The 26,856-nt window shown below is 52.2% G+C and overlaps 1 protein-coding gene across 3 annotated transcripts in view; it reads right to left on the bottom strand.

The window, feature by feature from the left end:
* The window catches only part of ZBTB7C (zinc finger and BTB domain containing 7C), a 341,604-nt gene that overhangs the window by 99,482 nt on the left and 215,266 nt on the right, over nt 1–26,856 (bottom strand). The window contains exon 1 of one of the 3 annotated variants that reach the window (XM_036078176.2): nt 7,989–8,258. The exons of the other annotated variants lie outside the window; for them this stretch is intronic. The gene's annotated coding sequence lies outside the window, so the exon portion shown is untranslated. Of the gene's footprint in view, nt 1–7,988; nt 8,259–26,856 lie in introns of those variants that run through there. 3 annotated transcript variants of the gene reach the window in all.

Below are 26,856 nucleotides of genomic sequence, written 5' to 3'. Positions count from 1 at the left end.
CACGTGTCCCCAGCCAAGGAGGCCTCCCCAATCAGTGGAAGGTGGCAGATCAAGCCTGCTTCCTTTTATTGCAACTTCTACCCTTCTAGAATTTCTCATTCTCTGCAGGTCCAGGCCACAGAGACATTAATCCCTATTCAAATGAGCCTTCAAGGTTCTTCCTTCATTAGAATAAAAAAAAAAAAATTTCTCAAACACCCCAAAGCAGGGCTCTCATGTCCTAGCAGTAAGCAGTGCAAGCATTCACCAGGAAGGGAGGGACAGGGCTCTGGGCCTCACCTGGCCTCTCTTGTTGGAAGGCAGAAATGCGACCCTGCCTTCCCTCCTCCCCCTCCCTGCAACAGCTTTCATAAACAGTGATTATTTCAGTCTTGGAGCACAGCTGTCCTGTGAATTGTCCAGTTAGGGTTATGGGGTGGGAGCCAAGGGCTGGAGCGTGGAGCTCAGATCTCCGAGGAAAGCAGCCCTCCCCTGCCCTCCTCTGCTAGCCTGCTCCATGCAGGTGGGAGTTGAGGAGGAGGGCACGTCTCTGGCTGAGACCAGGGATGACAGAAGCATTTTCCCAGCAGCCAGATGAGGGCAGAGCCCTAGTGGGGGGAGGATCGGGAGGCAAAGCTTGCAGACAGGGTTGGAGGTGGGGTCGCCCTCCCTACCTACGTGCCATGAATTTGGGCCTCTCCAAAACACTCCTGCATCCAAATCAAGAGCCCTGAAATTGTACCTCTGGGGATTAACCTCAGGCTGCCTCTCTGGTTAAAATGTGCTGGCATATTGAGGACAGAAATGGAGTGTTAGTCAACTTGTCATCAATAGGAGGTATTTGGGAAATGTCCTCTGGGAAGGTGATGCTCAGAATTGTCATAGCTCAACTTCAGGAATCATCTACTCAAGGGATCTCTCAATTTTTTTTTACAGTTGTAGGAGCCCCCTTGTACAAAGAAAATTTTGTGCAAAAATAGACCCACACAGAACTGTTTTGGATCAGTTCAGTGAATCCCTTTAAAGAACACCAAACTAGGGGTGCCTGGGGGGCACAGTCGGTTGTGCATCTGACTCTTGGTTTCAGCTCGGGTTATGATTGTGGGTTTGTGATCTCAGAGTCATGGGATCGAGCCCAGAGTCAGGCTCTGCACTCAGCAGGGAGTCTGCTTGAGATTCTCTCTCTCCCTCTGCTCCTCCCCCTGCTCTCTCTCTCTCTCAAATCAATAAATAAACCTTAAAAAAAAAAAAAAAAAAAAGAACACCAATCTAATCCAACTTCTCATTTTGAAAAAGGAACTCAAGGCCCAGAGAGGTCAACCTGTGTCCTCCGTCTCCATCACAACCACCTTTCAGGCAACTGGTCTCCTCTTCAGTTCTTCCCAAGTGGGGCCCGGGACACCTGTAATCTTTTAAAAGGTTTCATAGATGATCACCTCTAATTAGCTTTAGGAACTACTGCATTAAGCATTGGTTTGAAGGTGAAGAGTAAATTAGTAGCAGAGCCTGATCCCAGCAGCTCTTGGGGTCATACAAGCCAAAGTCGATGACAGTGACTTCCCAGAAGCTACTGGAATGAATTTCTGGTACTGAGGTTTGCTTGTATTGAACATGGTGCCCCCGGAATGGCCACTGAGGAGGACTTCAGTATGTTCTGGTGAACGGGTAATTTTTTGTAATCCTTGGCAGTCTTTCAAGCTAGGTGAGTTTCCCCATCCCTCTCAGCTCAAATTTATCTTTGTTAGGAATGCTAGCCCCAGTCAGTCCCACAGGTATAAAAATGGGATAAAATTATTTTAGCATGGAGCTGAGCCACCAGGGGGAAATGGAGCACTCAGCCACATCAAGCAATTTTGGATGAATCGGTGGGTCTTGCCAGCAACTCAAGGCCCCAACAAGAAAGGAAGGAGGTAGGATTGCATCGTCTAGCTGCCACTGGTTAAGATGTCAGGGCTCTCCAACAGCTTTCTTTGTGGTCCCAAAGGGGTCATTCCATCGGATAAAAACATCAGGATCTCCACTAAGTCTCCACTCAAAGTCCCAAACACCGAACAACTTGTCCAGAACCACTTCCATTAGGCCTATTTCTTCCCTCCCCAGGGCCTGGCTTTCCATCAGCAGCTGTAGCTGGAGAGAGTGGGGCTGAGGCAGTGGGCCCCACGGCCAGCTCTCTGGAGCATTCGAGCATGCCTTAGGAAAACAATGAGAACACCAACCCCTGTGTCACACCGTGGGAGCCTGCACTGTCCTGTAGAAACACACAGGGAAAACCTGAAGAGACCTCTGGAACATGCAGAGGAACCACCAGCCATGCAGGATGACCAAGAAGTCGAGATGGCTCTCACTACAAGTCTGGCAAGCAAATTCGACTAAGCGGGATCCAAAATGTTTCCTGGGTGTTGCCTCTTGGGGCACACAGACCCTCAGAAGGTGTGACGGCTATAATAAAAAAGGCAGATATTACCAAGTATTGGCAAAGACGTTGAGAAACTGGGATCATCATATACTGCTGGTGCGAATGTAAAATAGCACAGCCACTGTGAAAAACAGTGCGGCAGTTTCCCAGGAGGTAACACGTAGAGTTACCGTATGGCCCGACATTTCCAGGGCTAGGTCCAACCTATGTCCACACAAAAACCTGGACGTGAATGTTCGCGGCAGCATTATTTATAAGAGAAATGCCAACCTATGTCCACACAAAAACCTGGACGTGAATGTTCGCGGCAGCATTATTTATAAGAGTATAACATGGAAACAACCCAAACATCCATCCACTGAGGCATGGATACATAAAATGTGGTCTATCCATATAAGGAATATCATTCACAGATAAAAAGCAACGAAGTACTGATACATACTACAAGTGGATGAGCCTTGAAAACATTATGCAAAGGGGAAGAAGTCAGTCATGAGAGGCCACAGATTATATGATCCCGTTAATTGAAATGTCCAGAGTAGGCAAATCTATTTAGAGACAGAAGTGGATGACTGGTGTGACCTAGAACTGGGGAGTTGAGAGGAAATGGGGAGCAACTGCTAAATAGGTACCGAGTTCTGTCTAGTAGGATGAAAATGTTCTAAAACCGATTGTGGTGATGGTTGCACAAATGTGAAGATACTAAAAGCCATTGAATTGTACAACTTTAAATGAGTGAATTATATGGCACGTTAGTTATATGTCAATAAAGCTGTTATTTTTAAAAACCTAGAAAATTTCCAGGTATCTAGGTTCTGCTTACCAGATGCATCCTCTGTTAGACTTCCCCAGGGTTTAAGGAAGGCAGGTACCAACAAAAGCTGGGGTCACCGTCCCCTCGCCAGTGGCCTTTACCCATAACTTCACAAAGACCAATGGGCCAGCCTGTTAGCTCCAGAAACAGCTTAACAGAATCGTCAGCCAGAATCCATAGCCCAAAAAGCAGGAGCCCTGGGAATAGGAGTGTGCCAAGTTCGGTTCTATGATATCATTTGGGAGGGTCACGTGTACATTTGGTTCTGGTTTGTATCTAATTTGAAAAAGCCGACGTAGATCGTGTACTGTATTATTAGGCAATTTTTCCAGTTTGGAGTCTCGGTGTTGCTCCACTCCATTTGTTCAGAGGATGAACTCACTTCTCTGCTGATGCAGAACATCCTGCCCCAGGTTGCTGCCCTAGGAGGGGCAGGCTTTTGCCCATGCCAACTTTCCTATTCTGTCCTCCATGCGGATGCGAGCCAGGCCACCATGGGGGAAGAGCTCTTACCCCGGAGGGGAAGCTTCCCTCTCTCTAGCTGGCCTCCTGCATGGTGGAGGGGGCGCAGGGGTGACTATGAGAGGGAAGGGGGCCGAGTCTTCTTCCAGGCCAGGCACCGATGGAGGGGGGCCTCCCCACGGAACAAAAGAGTTCGACAGAAGACAGCCCACATTCCTCTTTTTCTAAACACAGGCTCAAGATGTGCCGAGGGAAAGTTAAATTATGTGGCAATTTTCAAAGTCATCCACTGAAGATAAACTCTCCCTTCAAAGGAATTACTCATCTCACTCCATCATAATACCTCGGGGTCTATCACTGTTCAAATTTATTAAGCAATGACACGCAGAATGTATTGTATAAAGGACCCGTTTCATCACCCCATTCCCCAAGCTATTTTGTGTGTGTGTGTGCTAAGTCATGAGAAGTCCAACAAGTTAAAAATCAAAACAAAAACTAACAAGTACGCATGTGTGCGTGTGCACACATACACACACACAAATGGGAAAAAAATCCTTCGTGGAAGTTACTATGAGGCGGGCAGCTTCAGAAAGGAAAAACACAATCTCTGACTAATATGAAGGAGACTCCAAATTGCTCTTGGCAACAATCTCTCAGCCCCAGATTCCCCTCCCTCTATTCATCTCTGCATTTCCCAGCCAAAGGAAAATAAACTGAACAGCTCTCTCCCTGGCCCAACCTGTAGGGCTGAGCAAGGGCTGAGCAAACAAACATCCCGGTGCAATTATACACCTGTGTAATTGCTGCAAACACAGGACAGCCAGTTGGGTGCTCACCGCACTTACCAGGCTGGTAATCTCAATATCAGGAGAAAATGCCTTTATTCAGGCACCGTGACATCAAAACGGAATGCAGTATGATCTTGTGACCCCCAAACACAACAGATTTTTAAAAGGGGGGCAGAGGGAGAAGGAAGAAGAAAAAACTGTCCTCCTGGAAGAGTCGGTATCAGTTCCAAAGAAGGAAGGCCCCAGAACATCACTCAGATGGGTTTAGCTTCAAGGCAAGATTTAGCAGTTTACCTTCCTCACAAAAGTGAGAGTTAATTTTAGAGGTAGTGATCTTACACCTATTACACCATTCAAGATTGCAGGAGAGTTAATAGGCCAAATGGCCTAGAATATTTATGGTTGCTCTGTCTCAAAGATTCATCTGCCACCATTTTATTAGGACAGATATGTCAGGTCAGCTAAAATGGAGATGGACAGGAGCATCAGGAAATGGCCCTGATGTGGGGGTACAAGCAGGTGGGACAGGGTCTTTGCCATTGAACCCTAAAACGCCCTGGCAGGCTAGTATGGGCTGCTCTGAGAATTATGTATGGCCAAGAGACACAGCTTCTAGTGCTGGCTTTGCTACCAAGTCCTGGGAACACAGACAAGCCTCCCCAGTGGTCAGATGAGGGCTGGGAGTCGCAGCTCCGGCCCTGTGTGTGTGTGTGGAAAGCGCCACCCCGGCCACGGAGAAGGGGCTGATGCATCAGGACGGTGATGCTCTGGGGGCAGTTCCCAGCCCTGCTGGCCCTGCTCCAGAGAGGGGCCAGTCCTCCTGGAGGCTGCACAGCTTGTCATCTCCAGCTGGGATGTGCCAAAACTAAAAGCTCATCTCGGAACCCACAACCGTAAACTGATCACCAGAGCCACAGGAGTTCAGAAAGCTGCCTGGATACCGTGCCCACTCCACAGCGTCCTCTTGAGCCACGGCTGAGTCCTTGTGACTGCAGCATGGGGACAGCTCATCCTTCCAACTGCCCACCCCCCTCTTCACCCAGGCCTCCCGCCACTTCTCCTTCTCCCATGTATTGTCTCATTAAATCCACTCAATCAAAATAAATAAATAAATCCACTCAATCCCCACTGAAGGATGTATTACTGCTATTCCCATTGACAGAGTGCAGGGACCAGGTCGGACTTCACTTACTGAAGTCCTTAGCACTTAGCATCGTGCCTGGAATCACACATTAGACAATACAGTAGTTGTTGAATAAATGACTGATTGGTTGAGTGGAAGGAAACTAAGGCTCAAAACAGTTACTACTGTAATGCTTACATATTATTTTGTGTTGTGCTAGAATTATATCAGGGGATTCCTGCCTCCCCAACTGGAGTATAAGATTCTAAAGGATGTGTGGTATAATGGGCAGCTTTGATTCCTGGCTCTATCACAGATAAGCTGGACTTAACCCCATTAAGCCTCCATTTCCTCATCTGCAAAGTGGGGCTAGTGGTTCATATCTGACAGGTGATGGCGGTTACAGGCGATAACGTGTGCCAAGCACAGTCTAGCACCTGGTCTCTGAATGTCCCATCCCCCCCTCCCTGCCCCGTAGCCTCGTAGCCTCTCTGGTTTACTCCCAGCACCACCGTGGCAGGATAGGCCTTGAGCTCTGCGCGACCTCCTGGCCTTTGCTCTTTTGGTCTTCCTCCTTCAAGGTCCTGCCCCAATACCATTTCTGATCAGAAGCCCTTCTTGACTCTCTGGCTGCTGAAATGCCTGTGCTCAAATTCCAAAGGGGCTCTCCTGGCAGTCCCCTGTAGGGACAGCCTACTTGCCACTTAGTTTCACTATTCTGCAAGCCTCATCTCTCTGTGTGGATGCCCCAAGGTGGGGGCTCAGGACTGAGTCTTGTCTGCATCTCCCCAAGGTCTCGGAGGTGCTTGGTGGGATCCAAATCTACCAATTTCATGACGTTCTGGAACCCAGGCTTGTGTGGCACTGGTGTCCCACGGTTCTGGGTAAGGAGCACTGGATTCAGCGGGACCCCTGGGCCCCAGTCCCTCCTCAACTGTAAAATGCAGATGATGAAGACACCTGCCCTAAAGTGTGGTAGTTTGGGAGAGTTTAGGAGAGTAGCAGACACCAGCCCCAAGAGACAGAACACTGGCTGACTCCGGCTGTTGTAGGGGCCGGGGGATGGCTTTCTTCTCCCTTTCAGTCCAGGTTGGGCTTTAAGGACCAAGGGCCACAGCCGGGTGACTTTCCTTTCCTGGAGATCTATCCAGAGAAAGTTCCTGACCCTTCTAATCCCCCAGGACATCACAGGGTGAAGGAGTGGAGCTTAAACTTGAACCTGGCAGGGCCTTCCCCTTCCCTCCCACAAAACATTTTATCAACTCTGGAGAAAACTGCCTGATTGTTTCAACCGCTTCCTTTACATTTTCAAAATTCTGCATTTAGAGGGACTGGAAGGGGTATGCCAACAGTCTGCCAACGAATCGTGGGAACAGGGCTGCCCCCGGTGCAGCCAGGCACCAGGGGTCCAAAGAAAGAGTGCAGTAGTCCCCGGCCCACCTGCCCACAGTCAGGACAACAGAAGCCAGAAACTCAGGCGGGCAACCGAACCGGATGCACCCCGGAGCCCTCAGCACAGGCACGCGGAAAACTGCGCCCGCACTCGGGACGCTCGGCGCGGGACTCTCCGCAGAGTGATTCCCGGGCCAGTCCCGCCGCCCGCCGCCCGCCGCCCGCCGTCGCGCCCGCAGCAGGGAACCCGGCGCCGGCAGGGGTGGGGGCGCACACAGCCGCTCCCGGCCGTCCCGGGGGCTCCGAGACCCCCGCTGGCCTCCACAGCCGGAGGGAGTCGTCCTGCCCACCCGGCGCAGGCCGGAACGCCGGGAAGGGTCCCCCCGTCCACCCAGCTCCGGCCGGCGGTTCGAGCCCGGGGATCGCGACGCGACTCCCTCCAGCTCGCCCAGAGACTTCTGCCAGTCCCCCGTTTCATTTCAGCCCCTGTCGGGACCTCGACTTCTGCCCCGAGTTGTCATGGCTTTTGTTCCCCCCCCCCCCCAAGTTTTGCATCTAACACCGGGGAAGCCCGAGCTTTTTTGGAGGGAGGGCATTTAAACGATCCGTGTCTGTCCGCCACTCCCGGAGCGGCCCTCGCGCCTCGCTGTCCCCTCTTCTCCGCCACCGAAGGCTGCCCGCGGGGGCGGCGGGGCACGGAGCAAGCCAGGAGAGTTGCCCTACGGAGTTCCAGACTCCCTCCTGCGTTCGGCCGGGAGGGACACGGCCGCGGGCCCCGCCGTCAGCCCCGGGGAGGGGGGTGGCAGCCCCGGTGTCCCCGACACGGCACCCTCGGTCCGGCCCCGGCGCGGGTTTGAAGTTGCTGCGGTCGCCGCCACTCCTATCCGGCCGGTGGGAGTGCACGCCCGGGGGCCAGGGGGTTCCCGCAGCACCCCCCCCCCCCCACTCCGCCGCCCCGCCGTCCCATCTCGGGCCCCGCTCCCAGCCGCCCAGGCCCGGCCGCCGCACACCCACCTGGCCGCCCCGGGGGCGCCGCGCTCGTGCCCAGGCCGTGTCCTGAGCGCCGCCAGGGTCCCGGGCTGGGGATCCACGCGGCAGCGCTGCTCAGGGGAGCCTGCCGCAGCCGGCGGGAGGTTGTCATTGATTCGTGCTGGGCGAGTTAAGCCATTCCAGGAGTGGTTTTGAGAGAGCACTCCCACCCCTCCCTCCAACCAAAGTATTTGGCAGGCAGCCTCTGTCGTCCACCTGTACTGCTAAGCGCGGGACAAGGACCAACTTCACCAGCGACGCTCTGTGCTTCACTTTATAACACGCAAATGAAGCTCTTTTGTAAAGGTAAAGCAGAAACGAAAGCAAGGGTGGCGGAGGGATCCCCCCCCCCCCCGCCCCGGGGCTCCTCGTTTATTTATTTTTCCCTCTAATATTTCACAAAATGCCTTACCACTTATCTCAAATCAGGGCAGCTTTTTATTATTGTTGTTTTACTCAATTCTGCATGTCTTTTATTTTTAGAGGCAATTTTATTTCCATTTGCCTGAAACCTAAGTCCAATAAAATTACTAGAATTATGTTTCCTTCTCTAAGGGTCTTGAGTGTAACTTCACCAAATCAAACCCTGCATGGGGACGCATTCGAGTGGCAAATAAAAAAAGAGGAAAGTGCAGGAAGTACGAGGCTCAGAACCGCAGCTCCCTTCCCCCGCGATGTCCAGCTGGGCTTGGCCCACAGGGAGTGGGGAGGCCTGAGGTGGGGGCGCCCACTGCCAGGACGCCCCCACCACAAACATGTCATACAGGCTCTCCACTGCTTTGTCTCCATTCTAAGACTGACTCAGAAATGCCAACCAGAGATCCAACAGTCCACATTTGGGGCCAACCACCAATCACAGAGAGGTGTGGCTCCATCACCCTCTCTCAAGCAGTTCCTTAAAGCCACACACTATACCCTTTTTGAAAACTGCCAGCTGGGGAGGCTCCTGCCCCAATCCTCCCTCTTTCCCCTGGAACCGTCTTTCACCTGGGGGGGAAATCCTCATTAACCCCTTGCTGTCTAGGCTGGCTCTCCTCAGAAACGGGGGAGGAGCCAAGGGGAGCTCTTCTTCCCTGGTGATCAGCGGCCCCCTGTGCCACAGAGAATCAGCACAAAATGAAAACCAATCAGAGTTCTGGCCCTCTGGGGCCTCTGCCACTAGTCCAAGGGCAGGCCCCTAGCCGTAAAGCACCCCAAAGCCAAAGGTGAATCCCACAGGTCGGTCAGCCCATGAAGGTCAAGAACCCCAGGAAGACAGTTCAGACTAAAATATCTCCTCCAACAGGTGCCCCCTGCCTAAAATTCCAGTGTTAGTGATTCATTCCTTCGTGGGGCACGCCCTGCAGAAAGCCTGTGCCAGGCAGGCAACATTGCTTCAGGAAGGCAGGAAGGGTCTCTCTCTGTGCTTCTAAAGCTGTAAATACCCATGGGGGGAGGGCGGGAATGAGTTGGCCAGGCCCTCCTTGCTCTGGTGGGAGGGTCATGGATGGCAGTGTGGAGAGACAGAGCCAGGGAGGCACGGAGTACGAGTGCGGAGGGGTTGCAACATCAGGGAGTCAGTCACTGACGTTCAGAAGGAGCAGCACTTAATTGGGGCAGGTGGACAGTTTCCAAGATTGGGTGACTCCATAGCTTTTTATCAAAAACCACGTATTCCCGGAACACCCAAGCCAAAGAACGAAAAGTCAGATCCCTTTGTCCACAAAGTCACTAATTAAATATCCAATCATGTGGAACTCCATACTCCACCCCCAGACCCAGTAGGTGAAAGTGCCAACACATGACCTGGATGGAGTCGGTATCAATCCAGAAGTGTTTGTCGCACACCCATAAGGGGTTTACCTCAATGGTCTGGGTGGAGGTGGGGTGGGGAGGGTGCAGAGGGGTGCCACCCTCAGAGCCTCATGTCCTGTGGGGAGATAAAGCACAGGGGTTTGTCAGTGTGGGGCAGGGTACCTACAGCCCTGCGCAGGGTCCTTAAGGAACAACAGGGTGCTAGTTCTGCAGAGCAGATAAGGAGCCAAGAGCAGACACGAAGACAGGGCTCATCGGGAAAGGGCTGTGAGAGGTGGGCCGGGCAGGTCTGGACGTTTGTGCTGCTGTGAGCAGGAGGGCATGTCAGGTGCCGGAGTGAAGGCTTGGGGAGGGGGCAGCTGGCCAGGTTTAGAAGGCTCTCCCAGGGAATACAGCATCAGGTTGGGGTCTGTGTGGTGGAACCAGTTTATGGATGCAGCTTCAGGCTGAAGGAGAGAATGCAGGGCAGGGCCTGCTTTGGAGGGAGGGAGGGAGGGAGAATTGGAGCACCTCTCTCAAACCCAGCTGGAGCTGGATGTGGGCAGAGGGGTGGTGGAGGGAGGATGCCAGGAGGGGTGGGGGAGAGCTGCGGTGCCTAGCCCAGCCTGCCCCCAGGTGGCCCCTCCTAGCAGGGCTCCAGCCCTGACCTGAAGGAGTGTCTGAGTAGGCCAGTGGGTGGTGCCAGGGCCGAGGACACTGCAGCCAAGAGCCTGGGGGGAGAGCTGGCCGCTGGCCAGCCCACCGGCTGGGTCCCGCAGTGGACAGTCAATGTCATTCCTCCCTCCTCCCTCCCCCTTAATCACTGTCTGTGTGTGCCCAGTTGGGGCACGCCCTCCGGAAGGGCTCCAGGCAAAAAGTGGGGAGCCCTACCCTACGGCCCCTCCAGCCCTGCCTCCTTGTTCTCAGTCCCTGTGCCTGGTGCCTCCTGGGAACAAGAACATAAAGGAGTCTCCGAGGGCCGGGGTGGGGGAAGGGGACTGGGGAGGCTACAAAAGCCACCCACAGAAGGGGCTCTGGGCTGGCCAGACTCTAGATCTGTTACTGTGCATTTCCTTTTGGGATGTGGCTCCTTCCTAGGCCCTCTTTGGCCCCCTCCCTCTGGCTCACCCCCCTCCTCTCCCCGCTCTTTCCCACCCCACCCCTCTTCCTGGGTCAGGTCGGTCAGAGCTCTTGGAAACAGGCTGGCTTACAGACGCCCTGCTTTTCACATCTGCCTCCAAACCCACAACTCACTCTTGTTCCAGGGAGGATGAAAGCTCCTCCTTCAACCACCCAGCATGGCTCAGAAGGCTAAACAGAAGCCCAGTGAGCACATCTGCTACCGTCTTAACTTGAAACTTTAGTGGTGCCTGGCCATTAGCTGTGACGGAGGCACGGAGATGGCTTCTGGGCGAGCGTGCGCACACACAGACTGTGCACGTGTAGAGAGAGGTAGATAAGGAGATGAACCGTGCTGTCCAGAAACAGGAATAGCTAGTATCTATTGAGGGTCTACCCCACCCACTTCATCCCTGCAACCACACCTTGAGGTAGATCCTCTTATTTCCCCATGTTACTGATGAGAAAATGGGCTCAGAGAGGTCTTACCACTTGTTCAAGGTCACGGGACTTGATGAATTGTAACACTGGACATGACACCAGAGTCTTCAGAACTCTGGTGCCCCAAGGCTGCTTCTGGGGCTCAGCTCTGGCTCTTTGTCTAGCTCCTACAGCTGGTTCTCTTAGGAGCAGTTTGCTTTGCTGATGTGTGCCTCAGTTTCTCCAGCTGCTGAACAGGCAGGCTGATGACTCTTCCCGAACCACGAGGCTATTATTAGCCAGGAGGAGGCTGAGATGGGGGAGTGGACTGGTAAAAAACTCTGGAGCAAGTCTTCCCTAGAGAATTTGCACAGCACTGGGCTTGAGTATCACTCAAGCCGGAAACTCAGAGCCAATCTTGCTGCCTCCCTCTCACGCCAGCTCTGCACCCCACCCCTGCCAATCCATCCACCTGCGAGTTTATCCCCAAAATAGATCTCCAGTCCACTCTCTTCCTCCCACCTCTTCCACTACTGCCCTTGGCTGGGCCACGATCCTTCTCACTCTGACCTCTGCAGGGACCTCCGCACTGGTCCCCCTGTTCCCACTCCCGTCCTGCTCCCTCAGCCCAGTGCCACAGGGCTGCCTGCATAATTTTAAATGTGGGCTGGTTGCATCACAGGGCACTTAAAATGCGATCCAAACTGTTCAACATGGCCCATGAGGCTCAGCAAAATCCCTGTTCCTCTCTCTAAGCTCACCCCTGCCTCCCGCCCCATCCTCTGGTAGGGTTCCTTTTCCTTCCTGCTGTGGGACTTTGCATGTGTGGATTCCTCGACCGGACACACTCTCCCTCTATGTCAGGTCTTGCAGAAACATTACCTTCTCAGACAAGCCTTTCTTGACCCCAACAGACAAATTAGAAACCTCCCCCACCATCATCTATTTCAGACCCTCTCTCAAAGCACTCAGACCACTTGCATACTTTTATTTAAATGCTTGCCTACTGGATTGTTTTTTAACTGCCCCTCCCACTAGAATAGAGGCTGCTTGTGGGCAGGGACCCCATGTGTCCTTTTCACTGTGGGTACCTGGTACGCAGTAGACTCCTGGCAAATATGTGGGGGACAAAGGTTTGTTGAGAGAACCCCAGATCTGGGAAACAAGTCGAATGCATCTGGTCCTACCTCTGCCACTGCTGGGCTGTGTGCCCGTGGGGATGTCACCCGGCCTCCCAGGTCCTCAGCTTCATCCTCTGTAAGTGGGGACAATTGATGAGATGAGAGGATGACCCAGAACTTTCCCAGGTCTGGTGCTCTGCAGTTGGGTTAGCCTTCATCCTCCGAGAACTTGCAAGTGCCAATAAATGGACGGAAAGAGAATCCCGGCCATGCTATACTTTGGATGGCTTCGAGAAGGCTTTGCCTCTCTTGTCCATCCTGCTGACGTATTTTAGAGAAGTCAGCTTGTGAGGACTTTGCATGCTCAGGGCCATGACTGGCCACCACCCCCACCACACACGCCACCACGCAAGCATGGAAACTGGGGCTTGTCCAGAGCAAGCAGTTACCTAGGCGAGAACCAGCACCAAGTCAGGACTGATCTTCCGGGGGCGGGGGGGGCGGGCATTCCAACCCAGCAGCCGTGTGCCCGCAGCGCACCAGGTCTGAGACCCAACCTCCAATGATGTCAACCTCTACACATGCGGTGCTTTAACTTTCTGTGGCTTTCTTAAACCTGTTACCCTTCTTGGCCTTCACAACAACCCTGGAGGGCAGACCCCGAGAAGGGATTTTTGTTCCCACTTTGCAGATGAGGAAACTGAGACCCAGATTAAAAAAGTGAGTGAGTGGCAGAATGGAGACCTTTGAAATCAAAGAAGAAAAACTCTAGTTTTCCTTCTATATATATATATATGGACATACATTTCTTTCTCTCTATATATATGGGTATACATTTTTAAGAGATTATGAATATATATGAAATATATTTGAAAAAATATACATGAAATTCTCCCCGATTAGAGAAAATCTGTGAAACAGAGGGGAGCAGGCCATTCATAATCACAGCATCCTAGATAGGAGAGCATCTGTCACATCATAGCAGGTTAGGGCTGTTAGTCCTAATCGTAGGGTTCCTCCCCACACCTCCCACCCCCCACCGGAGTCAACATAGGTTCCATCTAACACCCCACCTTGTGTTTCTTAGGTGCTCCACAAATGTTTAATTAAATTTGGAGGAAAACAGAGAGAAAACTCAACCCATCCGGCTGGAGCAAGAGGATGGCTCTTGGGGGCATGCCAGCCTCTGCCTACGTGGTCCTGGAGCTTCCCTGTTCTGAGGACAAGCCAAGCCCTCACTATCTCGAGCTCCCTGTTTGTACTATTATCAGGAGGGACTTTACTGTAATCAGAGGCTCTACCACTTTGATCCGCAGGCCAGATTTCACTGAAATGTATTAAAATGCGGATTTGAATAACAACACCAAGATCAGAGAAGGAGCCCCCAACGGAATCTGAGCTATGCGTTAACAGCCCTTCCTACAGTCACAAAGGTTATCCAGATCTGTTGGTTGCCAATGCCACACACACATTCTGCCACCATGTTTTCGGGGTGGAGGGGGCAGACCCAGTCATCCAGAACCTACTGGCAGTTTGCCAAACTCCTGGACCAAACTCTTCCACTTCTTCAAGCACACAGAGTTGATCCAGGGAAGCGGAGCTCTGTGGCCAGCCAGCCTTTGGCTGCCCCATCCTGTGGGAGCTGGAAGGTGAGAGTGGGGCCCAGAGGGGAGGCCCGCATACTTGGAGCTGCCTCCCACTTCTCAGGTGTGCTGAGAGACCAGCCAGAGCTTGTCCTGACCCCGGGCCCTCTGAGGAGAGGTGCTGGCTGAGTACAGTGTGCCCGAAGTGCTCTCTTGGGGGAAGTACCCCCCACCTGGCTGGGCGTCAGGGAAGGGCTCAGAGTCTGGCTGCCCCTACAAGAGACAGGGTCCCAGCCCCCCGCTGCTCACAGCCTGAGGGCCCCAGGGCTGCCAGGGCCTCGCCCTCCTCCCGGGTTGTACTGACACCGTCAGACACCCACAGCAGGAGGAGGGGAAAGTGCCCAGAGCTTGGGCTCCCCTGGCCAGGGCTCTGGGTGACTGGGAAGGTTGCCTCGGAGCTGGGAGCCTAGGGGAGGAGGAGGGCTCAGCCAGGACCTGGTCAAGGGGTCAGTGGGGGGAAAGGGGGCAGCTCTACGGGGGCCAGGGCAGGCAGGTTCCTCCACCCTCCTCCTGCCCTTCCTCCCTCTCTCCCTTCCTTCCTTCTTTCCCTTCCTCCTTCCCTCCCTCCCCTCTTCCCTTCCTCTGCCAGGTCTGTGGCGACTGCCTGTCTGTGGCCCCGCTACTCCAGGCTTTGGCTAGAAAGTGGTGAACACATCCACATCTGCCCGTCCTCATGGAGCTGACCTTCTAGCGGGGAAAGAACGACCAGACAACTGTCTGCCATGAAGTCAGGTGGGCGAGGCCACCATTGTCTCTCAGCCAGGTCCTTAGTGGGACCACTTTGTGGCCTCCAGCAGCCTCTCATCTCATTGAACAGAGAGACCAGGAAAGCAGGGATTATAGCTCCCAACAGAGTGAGGAGATGGGGGTGCAGGCGGGGGCGACTTGCCCAGCAGCCCCCTGCCTCCTGGCACAGTGCTCCCGGCGCTCTCCCCTCCACCAGCGCAGTCCTCTATAGATCTAGCTACAAAGCAAAACTCTGTGCTTCTAGGGATACCTTTTTAAAGGAGGTATTTATACTCAGAAAAGTAAAAATACAAAACAAAACTAAGAACCTCAACCTAGACACACAAGTAACCCCCCTGACATGAAGTGACAACCCCTAAGACTGGAGGCTGTGGGGCTAGACAGCCTGGGGAGCTGAGGGCCGGCTGTGCTGGCCACAGACCCTGGCCTCGACCCAAGTTCTCTTTAGTGAGCATGGTGAACGTTGGCCTGTCCCTACAGGGTCCCCGCAAATGTGTGAGGGCCCCATTACCCAACCAGGTCATTGGCACGCTTTGGGCATAACAAATACTCGCTGGAGGTCCGTGGGTCCTTTCTCGGGTGTCTGACCAGGAGGAGGAAGGGTGATGATGGGCATGGGGAAGATGAGGGCAGGACTGTGTGTGTGTGTGTGCGCACAGGCGTGCATGTGGGTGTGTTGGTGTATGGGGGTGGGTGTACTGCACAAGAGGACCGGTGGTTGGAAGGGTGGGCTGCCGAGCTGGGTGGGGGAAGGGGCGTGCCCCAGAAGCTTCTCTGTTGGAGGAAGCAGTGAACAGGTCCTGACACCTGCCCGCAAAGCATCTGCTCTAACTGGCTCTGGCATGCTCAGGCAGAGGGTAGCCTCGCACCTAGTGCTGGTCAGCATGCCCCTGCCAGGGGCTACTGGGTATGACCAGGACAGCCCACAGCCCTTCCCCAGGGCCAGACAAACTAGCCCAGTGGGAGGGTCAGCACAGTGACCTTCACCATACTGTGAGGGTGGCTGGGACCTTCTCTTCGAAGCTGGCATTTTCCATAGGTCAAGGTTAGGCTTGTAGGGTGGACAGGAGAACAGGGCAGGACTGAATGGCCACGGTGAAGATCAAAACAAGGGCCTGGCCTCCTACAAGGACCTCATCAAAGAAAAGACTCACTGTTAACCCCCCGAGGACAGGAAAATAATCATAATTATGGTAACCGCAAGCATTGTGCTGAGAGCTTTGCATCGTGTTATTTGGTTCAATCCTCAACAACAAACTATGAAGTCAGTACGTGATGACTCCCCTTCCACAGAATGGCAGCTCAGAGTCAGGATTTGAACTCAGGTCATGCTGACCACCTCTAAGACTCACTTTTAATCCTGGGGAACTGCATTAGGTCGCTGAGAGGGTTTCGGGGTTTCGAGTGGAGTGGGAGAAACCAGAGTGAGACAGAGGTAAGAGCAGGGCTAACGCCTCAGACCAGGCCGTCGACTGGGGCTGTAGGTGCCATTTGGCGCATCTTGAAGGGGACGCTAAATGGCTATCTGCCCAGCCCTGTCAGCAGGCTCGCCGGTTCTAGGACCAACGCAATCCTGGAGTCTTTGCCAAAGACTTTGGGCTTCGTGGCTGAGAAGGAAAGGGGCTACAGCCCGGGTTGTGTGCTGTGTGGGAGTTCAGGGTGCTGTGGTCGAGGTAGGATGTGGGTTTCCGAACCTCCGCTAGAGTTCTGGGCAATGCGAATTCCTAGGCCCTGCTGCAGGCCCACTCAATCAGAATCTGAACCCCCAGTCTCCGTGCTCAGACTCCCAGGGGATGCACGCTGATGTGGCAGAAGCAATGGTGGCTGGTGGCTGGCAACTGGGTGGTGTGGCCTTGCTGAGTCAGTGCTGGGACGCATCACTGTCACTCGTCCTTCGGGTGTGTGTCGGGGTTGGGGGCGGGGAGAAGGAAGAGGTCTTCCAGCGGCTGGATTGCATCTGCATTAAGCACGTGCGGCACAGCTGCATAGAAAGCCAAGGAGTGCCCGCACCAGTGTGCAGGTGACTGTCCCTACTCTCGGACACTCGGACTCTTCCCTCTTAGGGATAATGTGGGCATGAACATCCTTGTGCATACCTGCCCCCTGTTGTTGGCTTCTGCCTTAGATCAGAAAAAAAAGGATGAGAGGGGCATGAAGACTTTTATGGTTCCTCACAGAATAGTGCTGTATTGCATTTTCTGAGAAACGTTGCACATTTGGGCTGACCCCTGCAATGTTCAAGAGTGTCAAGTTCACCACAGCGCTGCCAGCATCCCCCCGCCCCCATCATTTAAAGATAAGGAAACTAAGGCTGCATTGTTGAAGTGACCAGTGACCTGTCCAGAGTTACATACTCAGTCAAGGCCAGGACCGGGGCGAGAACCCAGAGGCTTCTCATTCAGGGGGCAGGATGTTTCTACCGGGCAGGAGGGAAAAATCAAGTCTGGCACGTCATTCTCTGACCCCCCACCCCTCCCTGCCAGTTCGGACTTTAGCAGTGCTAGGAGCTCACGTTTCAGTTGCATTGTTTTTCTGCCTCTAAAACTGGGCCTCTCCCCTCTCTGTTCAAGTTCCACATCCTCCAGGAACTCTCTGATCCCTCCGAGGAAGCCATCACATACTTGAACCGTGGGTTAGATGTCAATACGCAGGTGGGGAAGAAGTGGGACAAAGGCGAGGTGACAGCCTCGGGGAAGGACAAAGGCCAGCCAGACTGGCCAGAGCAGTGGGAATTCCAGGAGGAAGATAAGATGGGAAGGAGTTGGGGCCCAGCACGCCAGACAAAGGAGTCCAAATATGGGGGGCACTTGAGAGCATGCCTAAGCTGTCATCTGCTGCTACTGGGACACGGGTTGGTTCCATAAGAAAGTTCTTACATTAGCAGGGGTCCTTACCAGGGTGTCTGTGGGGTGCAGCGGGGCGGGGGGGGGGGGGAGGGAGCCGGCTTCAGAGGATTCACAAACCCTCAGCTAATCAGTATGTAAAATTGTGTGGGGATGTGAGCATGTTCCTTTTTCTGGGAAGACAGCCCAGAGAGCTTAACAAATTTTCAAAAAAGTTCATGACACCCCCCCCCCCGCAAAACTTCAAAGAATAAAATGTAGATGAAAGGTGGAAGTCATTGAGAAATAGAAACAGTTTGTTGCATGAAATATGTATATATATATATATATATATATATATATATATATATATATATATACATACACCCATGGAAGGAGAGTGGAAATAATTACAGGTGGTCCTTTTCAGATAGGTAGATGAGAGATGGATGGATGGATGGATGGATGGATGGATAGATAGATAGATGAAAGAAAGAAAGAAAGAAAGAAAGAAAGAAAGAAAGAAAGAAAAAGAAAGAAAGGAGGAAGGAAAGGGAGGAAGGAAGGAAGGAAGGAAGGAAAGAAGGAAGGAAGGAAGGAAGGAAGGAAGGAAGGAAGGAAGAAAGGAAGAAAGAAAGGAATCTACATTAGCGTTTAAACAGATACTGTAAAGAACCAGGGTTTTTACATCTAAGTTTCTTATTTTCCACTGCACGCCCGCAAGCCAGGGGAGCAGGCAGGAGATGGTACACCTGGTGCTGAGGTGTTCAGAGTCACCGCCCTCCAAGGATCCAAGGCAAAGAGAAAGCCTTCTCAAAGTGAAGAAGCCAGTTAGTGGGAAAACGGGATTTGGTTTCACAACTTTTCCAGAACCATCTTTTGCGTAAGATGGGATGCACTTGAAAACAATCACAGCAAGCCCTTCTGGAGCACCTAGTGGGTGTCCAGCTCTGTGCTGAGTGCTTTAGGAGGACTATCTTGTTTACTTCTCAGCAGCCCTGGTGGTTTGGGCAGTACTATACCTCCCAGTTTACAGGGGAGGAACTGGAGGCCCAGGGATGTGAAGTCACTAGCCCCAAAGCAAAGAGCTGTGAGTGAAACAGGGCACCGGAAGCTAGGTGAGCTAGTCCTGGAGCTGGGGCTAAGCACAGCCTTTGAGAGCAGTCGTGTCTTACTCTCAGTAATCAGCCCCATCTCCATCTTCCACCAAAAAACTGGACCAGGAATACTTTCACCCTACTGTTCTCTATGCCTTTAAAGGGATAGTTCAGTGAACATACTTCAATTATCCAGGCAGATTGTCTACACTTGTAAAAAAAAAAAAATAGTAATAGTAGAAGTAGTTATAGTATACCTCCCATTTATTGAGCATGTAATATGAGTCAGAAAATATACAAAAGGCTTTACAGTCATTTTCTTAATTGTATCCTTACAACAAGTTTCCAAGGTATCAGCATGTTCATTTCACAGATAGAGGTACTGAGGTCCAAGGAGGTTTAGATAACCTGCCTGAGGTCAGCTAGTAAGTGGAGGGGGCTGGACTGCACCCACACTCTTTTTCTGCTGCTCTGTCTCTTGCTGGGTAACGCAGAGCACCAAGGTGCAGGAACTGGCTTCCTTGTTAGGGCCTGCTTGATGACTGGGGCATGAAAAAGGTCCAGGGAGCTCACTACCATGGTCAAAGGGGAAGGAAGGAAGGAAGGGAGGGAGGAAGGGAGGAAGGAAGGGAGGGAAAGTGGAGGAGGGAAGTGAGGGAGGCAGAAAGGAAGGAAGGAAGGGAGGGAGGGAGGAAAGGAGGAAGGAAGGGAGGAAAGGGGGAGGAGGGAAGCGAGGGAGGGAGAAAGGAAGGAAGAAAGAAGGAAGGAAGGAAGGGAGGAAGGGAGGGAGGGAGGAAGGAAGGAGGGAAGGGGGAGGAGGGAAGCAAGGGAGGGAGAAAGGAAGGAAGAAGGAAGGAAGGAGGGAAGGAAGACAGGCAGGGAGGGAGAGAGGATGGAAGGAGGGAAGAAGGGGGAAGGGAGGGAGGGAAGAAGGAGGGAGGCAGGGAGGTAGGAAGGGAAGGGAAGGGAAGGAAGGAAGGAAGGAAGGAAGGAAGGAAGGAAGGAAGGGCGAGAGGAAGGGAGAGATAAAACATAGGCTATGTTTCAGTCAGTACCAAGATGATAAATTATCTGAATCTAGAGCTGCAATTTCAAAAGCCCTACAAAAAGGGCAGTAGCTACTGGCCACAGCACTGCGAATCCATCCACCCTGAGTCACTCACTCCAAGATACATTCAGAGGTATGACCCATGTCTTTTTGGAATTTGGCTATAGTCTCTGAGGCCAAAGCTCAGTGCCTCGTGAAAAGTTCTTGGGAAGTTCATGTGAAGGTGGGACCATGCTCCTTAACTGAAATCAGTGGTCATTTCAGCTCACCCCTTCTATGGGGTTTTGATCTTGATTCTGAAACCCCTAGGGCCTGGAAAGCATGAAACACAGTGGGCAGTAAGGATAGCCAGCCCGGAGGACAGGACTGGGAAGGGGGGATAGATGCAGTCGCATCTGTGGCTCAGGGGCACGGCTGGGAAAACCTCGAGGGGAGGTCCGTGACAGTCTTGTCAAGTCCAGAGGCCCAAGCTGGACACAGAACCTGAGAAGTCTTCGGGGCACAGCACGTAGCCTGTGTTCCAAGGAAGCAAGCAGGGTCAGGGCTGGGCACGAAGCTGGACGCGTGGCCTCGTCACCTGGGCTCCTACCAAGCAGGCACAAATAGGGGTCAGGAGCCTATCTGACCAGGTAGGAGGTCAGTGAAGGAAGGAGGAAACAGTCTGGGTTGGATCCCAGGCCCTGGAGGGAATGAGAGGAGGCTCACACAAAGGGCTTAGTGAGCCTTCAGGATACCCAGGCTGGGCCCTGCACTCAGAGTCCTGGGTCTGTTCTCCAGGGCAGGATGAGGGCTGAGCTTGACCAGGGAAAGCGGGGGATGGGGGTGGGGGGCGCAGAAGACTGTGGCGAGTGACCTCACTTCAGAAGCCAGGCCAACCCCACAACTGCCTTTCTTCTCTGGTGGTGGAAGGACTACAGCCTGGCCAATTCTCAGAGGGTCACTCTCCTGACTCCACAGTCCTCATGGGTCCGGCATTTCCTTTCATTTCAGAAAATAAAACTCGGCGTTTCTTAATCTTGAGAGTAATATACACACATTGAGAAAAACTTAATGTGTTTGGGATTCTGTTACGATTAAAGGCACTTTTTTCCCACCCTGTTTTCCACACTAGTCATTTTATGGTGAGCGCTTTCCTCGAGGCACTTGCCCCATCCTCCCCCACCCCCCCACCCCCACTTCTTGCCACCTCATTTCTAGTCTTACCTGCAGGTGCCTCTGGCCGGCATCTGGGTACTCAGATTAAGCAAGACACCCTCCAAGCCACGTTGTCACTGCAAAACGTTCAGGTCCCTTCATGGGAATTGCTTAAACAATCTGAAGACGTTTGTACATCAGAAAGTCAGAGAAATCCTCACCCCACATTGGCCAGTGCTGCCCCCCTGAGCCCCCAAACATGGCAAGAGCTGACACAAAACCGCGTTTTCATTACCCTTCACCCTGTCCTCTCATTTGCTCCAGCTGGTCCTATGTAGGTTGGAAACTAGAAAACTATGTAAGTTCGAATTGTGCATAAAACAAGAGCCAGTAGGCCCCCCAGTGACACAGGCCCCAGGGAATGAGAGTTCTAGCATGCATTCTGTGACTTCTTTTGGTTCAATATGGTTTTATTTTCCACTCAGTTCTTGGTTATGTCCCAGGTGGGAGAGGAAGACAAATAAATGCGGTTTCCCTGCACCCCTAATATTCTCTATTATGTTATACGGACTTTATTTCTTTGAAATTTTAATTATTTCCTTCTCGGTGCTGTAACATTTGTATAGTATGGCCACCTCCGTGGGGAAAGAGGGATGCTTCTCGATTCCAGGTTTTGCTCCTCTGCCCAGGCTGAGACCCACAGGGCTTTGCTAGAAAAACCAGCATTTTAGGTCTTACTTTATGACCAGTTGAGCTGTGTGACTCTAACAAGATTGGAAATGGAAGCATACTCAGGCTATCAGAGCTGCAAGGTTCCTCAGAGGCCCTACGGACCCGCATCCTCACTCTATCCCTAAGGAAATAGGGTGTGTCTAAGGTTACTAAAGCAACTCTTGGCTAATATGCAAATATCTCCTCCACGGGAGACCTTACGAAATGACTGATTAACAATGACATTCTGGGTAGGACTGTGTGCATTTATAACCCATCTTCTTCCAAAAGGATCTGAACCAGTGTACAAATGTGCCTACCGTCCGTTGGTAGGTAAACATACATTAACAAAATAAGGAAGAAAAACAAAGCAATGGGAAAATAAGGATGAAGATGGAGCCAGGAGTAAGATCAGTGCCCAAAATGAACACTGGCCAGACCTGTGTGCTCAATCCAGCATAGATTCGGTACCCAGATGCCTAGCCGGCAAGATCAGGGGAAGTACGCCAGCCCCATGGGGCTCAGCTTTTCCTGTTCTCTACGACTTCGTGCTTCCCTCCTCAGACATCGGATTGCCTGTCAAATGGGCAAATCCTGCGTAGTAGAATCTTTGTGAGGCTCAAGTTTAGTCCTGTTTGTAAAAGAAAGCACTCCAAAAGTACGGTGCACAAAAGGGTCCATCATTTTATTTTCTTGCCACCTCCTTGTAATGAATTGAGCATTACTCGTTTTCCTTGGCTACATGAGGAGGCCACCAGGTTTTAGCTGCTGCAGTTGGTCAAAATTTATTCTGTATCCATTCTTAAGAACACAAGCACTGCCCAAATACTATGTGAGAAACCTTGTGACATTTTTCTGGGCTCAAATTATGCCAATTTCCACCATCATAACCTTTCCCCCTTTCCCTGCTTCAGCTGGTGGCGGGGGGGGGGGGGCGCGGATTAAGGTGCTTAGGAGCAGCAGGGAATGTAAAATTCTAAAGTAAAGTTTAAGTACCCCCTAGAAAATGTGTTTTCTGGCGCGGGAATAGGTAATGGAGAGGAGAGAATAGGATTAAGAAAGAGCAGAGGGAGCCCCTTTAGGGGCCTCTCCGGGTGTACTTTGGTAGGCATGGCCCCCTATCTGTCACTCAGAGGGTTTCCCCAGCCTTAACCTTGGGGGTGAAATCAGGCATCGTCTGAACCCAGGCCAGAATTTTAGCTGAAAGTTAACTAATGCTTAAGATTGGGCATGCTGTGATTCTAGGGGGAGGAGGGGAGTGAGGGCAAAGGAGCCATCCACTCTGGGGGAGCAGAGCTTCGGGGGCTGCAGCTGGTTTCCTCTATGTGGCTTTTGCCATCCTCACCAAGGAGAGCTGTTCAATAAACAAGGGCATAAATAGCAAGAAAAATCATATAAATACCATAATAAAAGAAAATCACATATGTAACAATTGGAGAGTATGTTTGGTTGGGGGTTGAACATGAGAGGGTCCCAAGGGGCAGAGGGGGTCCAGCATTCTTCCCGGGCAATCACTGTTCCCTCATGCCTTTGCTGCCAGGGCCTGCTACCCGTGGAGGACAAACAAGCCAGGGGATGAGTCAACCTCGGCTGGGAATGCAGGCAGAAAGAACCAGCCCTCCGTTCTGTAGAGCCCTTCACACTTCCCAAAGCTACTGTTGGAGGGGTTCATGCGGGCTTACTATTATCTCCATTTTATAGATGAGGAAACAGATCCGGGCTGGTTAAGTTATTTGTCAAAACATCAAAAATCTGGTCATCCCAGCAGAAAGGCCTCCTGGAATCCCAGATGGGAGTGTGGACTCTGGAGCTAGAACCTGAATCTTGGCTCTGTGATCACTCACTGTGTGACCTCAGGCAAGTTCTCTCTCTCTGCCTCAGTTTCCTGCTGTAAAAGGTGTTGGGCTGATGACCTGAGCCAATATTTGTGAAGTGCTTAGAATAGTCCCTGACACCTATAAGGTGCCATGTGAGCATGTTAAACACCCACTCCTGGTCCAAAGCCTGAGTCCGTAGCCCCCAAACCAAAACAGAACAATGGCAAGATCCCAAGTGTATGTGCGTCATCCTGCAGAAGAAATTCTAAGTCTGCTCCATGTTGGCCGAGAGGCATCGCTAGGGGTAGAGAGAGGGGCTAGAGCCGGATCAGGGTGGGGAGCGGGTGCCTTCCCCAATGCCTGGGGACAGTCCCACTTCCTTTCCCTTCGAGGTCTTTGCCAAGGAGGAACACATGGGCTCGATAAACCCATGCCAAGCAGGAACAAGATGGTATCTGGGCCGGATGAGCTGACAAGTTCAATATGCCCAGGTTCCCAGCAGGAGCAAACACCAGCTCCCCGCTTGGCCCTCCTTCTCCTTCTCTTTGCTTTGGTGGATTTGTTGTAGTTGCTGCCAAGGGCACCCATCAGAAATGACGGGTGGTTTGCCTTTGGGGAGGGCTGCAAAAGTGTCGGGCAAACAAGCTCTGGCTAGCTTTTTCATAATGCTGGCCCTAACAGGCTATAAGCCGAACAGGGTTTTCCCAAAAGCCACAGGCCCATACACTTCAGAGCAGGGACTGAACTGGAAGGCAGAAGTCCTGTTTTCTCACCCCAGCTCTGCTTCTGTGGGCCTGGGTGTCCCTGGACAAATACCTCCTACTTCCAGGTCCTCACTATTCTCATCAGTAAAATGAAGGCCTTGGCGGGTGGGGCCGGTGGTGGAGGGGGAGGCAATGAACTTGAAGGCCCTTTTGGCTCTCCCATCTGTGAGCTTGGAGGAAGTGTGCTGGGGCCTGAGCTGCACCGTCCTGAATGGCTGTTGGTGGGCCTTGGCTGTGTGGTGGAGTGTTTGTTCATTCAACAAACACATGGAATGAGTGTCCCCAGGCCTCTGGCCCTGCCCTGGTGGGGACAGAAGAGGGCAGACTTCAAAGGCAGAGGATGGCAAGGAGAGGCCAAGAGGAAGAATGTCAAGCATGGTCTTCCCCTCACTGCTTGGTTCACCCATCTCAAGGCCTTGAAGGCCCTCTTTCAGTGCTGGAGAGGGGGAAAGGGGCAGTCGAAGGGGGAACCGGAAGGTGAAGGCAAGTCCCCAGAGGTGGGGGTGAGAACCAGGGGCTCAGGGGGAAAATGAAGGCCCAGTCTACCACTCTACCTGCATCTTTCTCAGCTCATCTGCTTCCAAGCAGCCCAATGAAAATGCTGTGCAGAGGGAGCTTTGGACCAGAAACCCCCACAGCCTTGAGCACATCCCTTCCCCTCTCCCGGGCCAGTCTCTTCAACTGAAAAATGCCCTGATGAGTGACCTCTCCCACCCTCAGTTCCTGTGGTTCTCTTGGCCATTTGATGTCTATTATGTACAAGCAGTGGCACGGGGTGGGGGATGTAGGGAGAGTCAAGCCCACTTCTGCCCTCAAGCAGCTCATTCCATGTCCTCACCATTGCTTAACTAATTAATTCACTTATTTAGCACCTAGTCTATGCCAGGCCCCGTGTTTACCTCTCCCAACTAGATCCGAAGCATCTGGAGGGAGTAGGCGTCACAGCCCATCCTATTTTTTCTTCTTTTTCCCTATCCTATCCCCCTTGTCCTAACACATAAAACCTGGCAGTTAAAAGCATAAACCCTAGAACCAGACTGCCCTGGTGTGAATCCTGGTGGTTTTCCAATACCAACCTCAGTTTCCCTGTCTGTAAAACGGGAAGAATGATCATTCTTAACCTCATAAGGAATCCTCCTTATGAGAATTCAAAAAATGAATGCTTATTAATTTAGCTAGCACAGAACCTGGCATGTAGAAGGTCCCCAATAAATGTTTGTCAAAAAATGTTTACCAAGGTGAACAGAGCTGACCTGCTTCCGGTCAAAATTTGTCATCACAATAAAGTCACATGCAGGCACCTTCCTCTGAGTCATTTGTGCGCTGTTTATCTATTCATTGGGCTGTGTTCACAGACAGTGCAAAGGTGAATCTCACCACAGCCAAGCTCAACTATCCTAAATTCCAAATCAGTTAGGTCCAAGTTCATGGGCTTCTACTACAACCAAAAGTATTATTTATTTTAATCATTCACTTCGGCCCATTTCCTCTTCAAATACTTTACTAAGACTGATAATTGTAGCCCAACTGTCTTGAATTTCAAGCCTCCTTTTGCTCTTCCCAACCCTGTGCTCACAAACAGCCAACGCCCCGCAGGCAGGATCCCAGAGGCTGGGACAACAGGGGCCTCCAGTCCCGAGTTTCTGGATCTGTGGAATCATGGTCTCCTAACACAATGCCTGGCAGGGCCCCAGGATGACAAGAGTCCCTGCAGGAACAGACATGCCTGGGTCTTTTGCAACCTGTTCAGATACTGGCTGAGGCAATGAATGGAAAAGAGTCACAGCATTGATCGCTCTGATCTGGAGTTGCCAATTTGGCTCATGCTTATACCTACCTCCAGACCCACAGTCTCCTTGGGCACAATGACTGGGCTTGAAGTGACCAAAGCGAATGATAGGCTCCCAATGGTGGTCTCCGGCTACCCTGGAGAAACATTTCACCAGCATACTCAGTGGGAAGGGGCTAGAGTCCCAAACTCGTGGGGGGGGGGAGCCTCAGGGTCTTCTCACCTCTCCAAAATGATGTATTTCTCCAGCTTCCTCATTGAGGCCTCATTCATTCCTCTCTGTGCCACCCAGGTGTTAAGCTAGGTCCCTAACACAGAACTAGCCTAAAAGTAAAGCACACTGGATGGGGGTGGGGGGGTGGGGGGGGAGCTAGGAGGTGAATTAGAGTTCCAGCTTTGCCACTAACAAGCTATGTGACCTTGGGCAGGTCACTTATCTCTCCAGGTCTCAAGGGCCTCAGTCTACAAAACCCAGGACCTGGGATGTTGATGTCTGTGGAGCAGTTCTGTTAAAGATCCCAGCTATTTAATCGATTTCATAGCAGTCCTGACATATAAATAATGGTAATCTTGGTCAAAGAGCTCCAAGCTTGTGACAAACACAAGCTCAGCAACCCACGAAGCTCCCCATAGCCACAGGGAGGGTGTCCCGTTTGCCACCTGGAAGCAGAGCAACTCATAGCCTTGGGGGATGAATTAGAAGTTGAGCTGGCCAGAGAGAGAGACACAGGGGCAGGACAGCAGAGGGTGTAAGGGAGACCGTGGTGGCCTTCTTGATGTGATCCGAGGGTCCTTGAAAAGCCACCCCTGCCTCAAATATCCCCTCCTCCCAACCTGGTGCCCAGCCT

Source organism: Halichoerus grypus, chromosome 13 (assembly GCF_964656455.1).
Source record: "Halichoerus grypus chromosome 13, mHalGry1.hap1.1, whole genome shotgun sequence".
NCBI classification, from domain to species: Eukaryota; Metazoa; Chordata; class Mammalia; order Carnivora; family Phocidae; genus Halichoerus; species Halichoerus grypus.
This window is presented reverse-complemented; position numbering and strand designations above follow the sequence as displayed.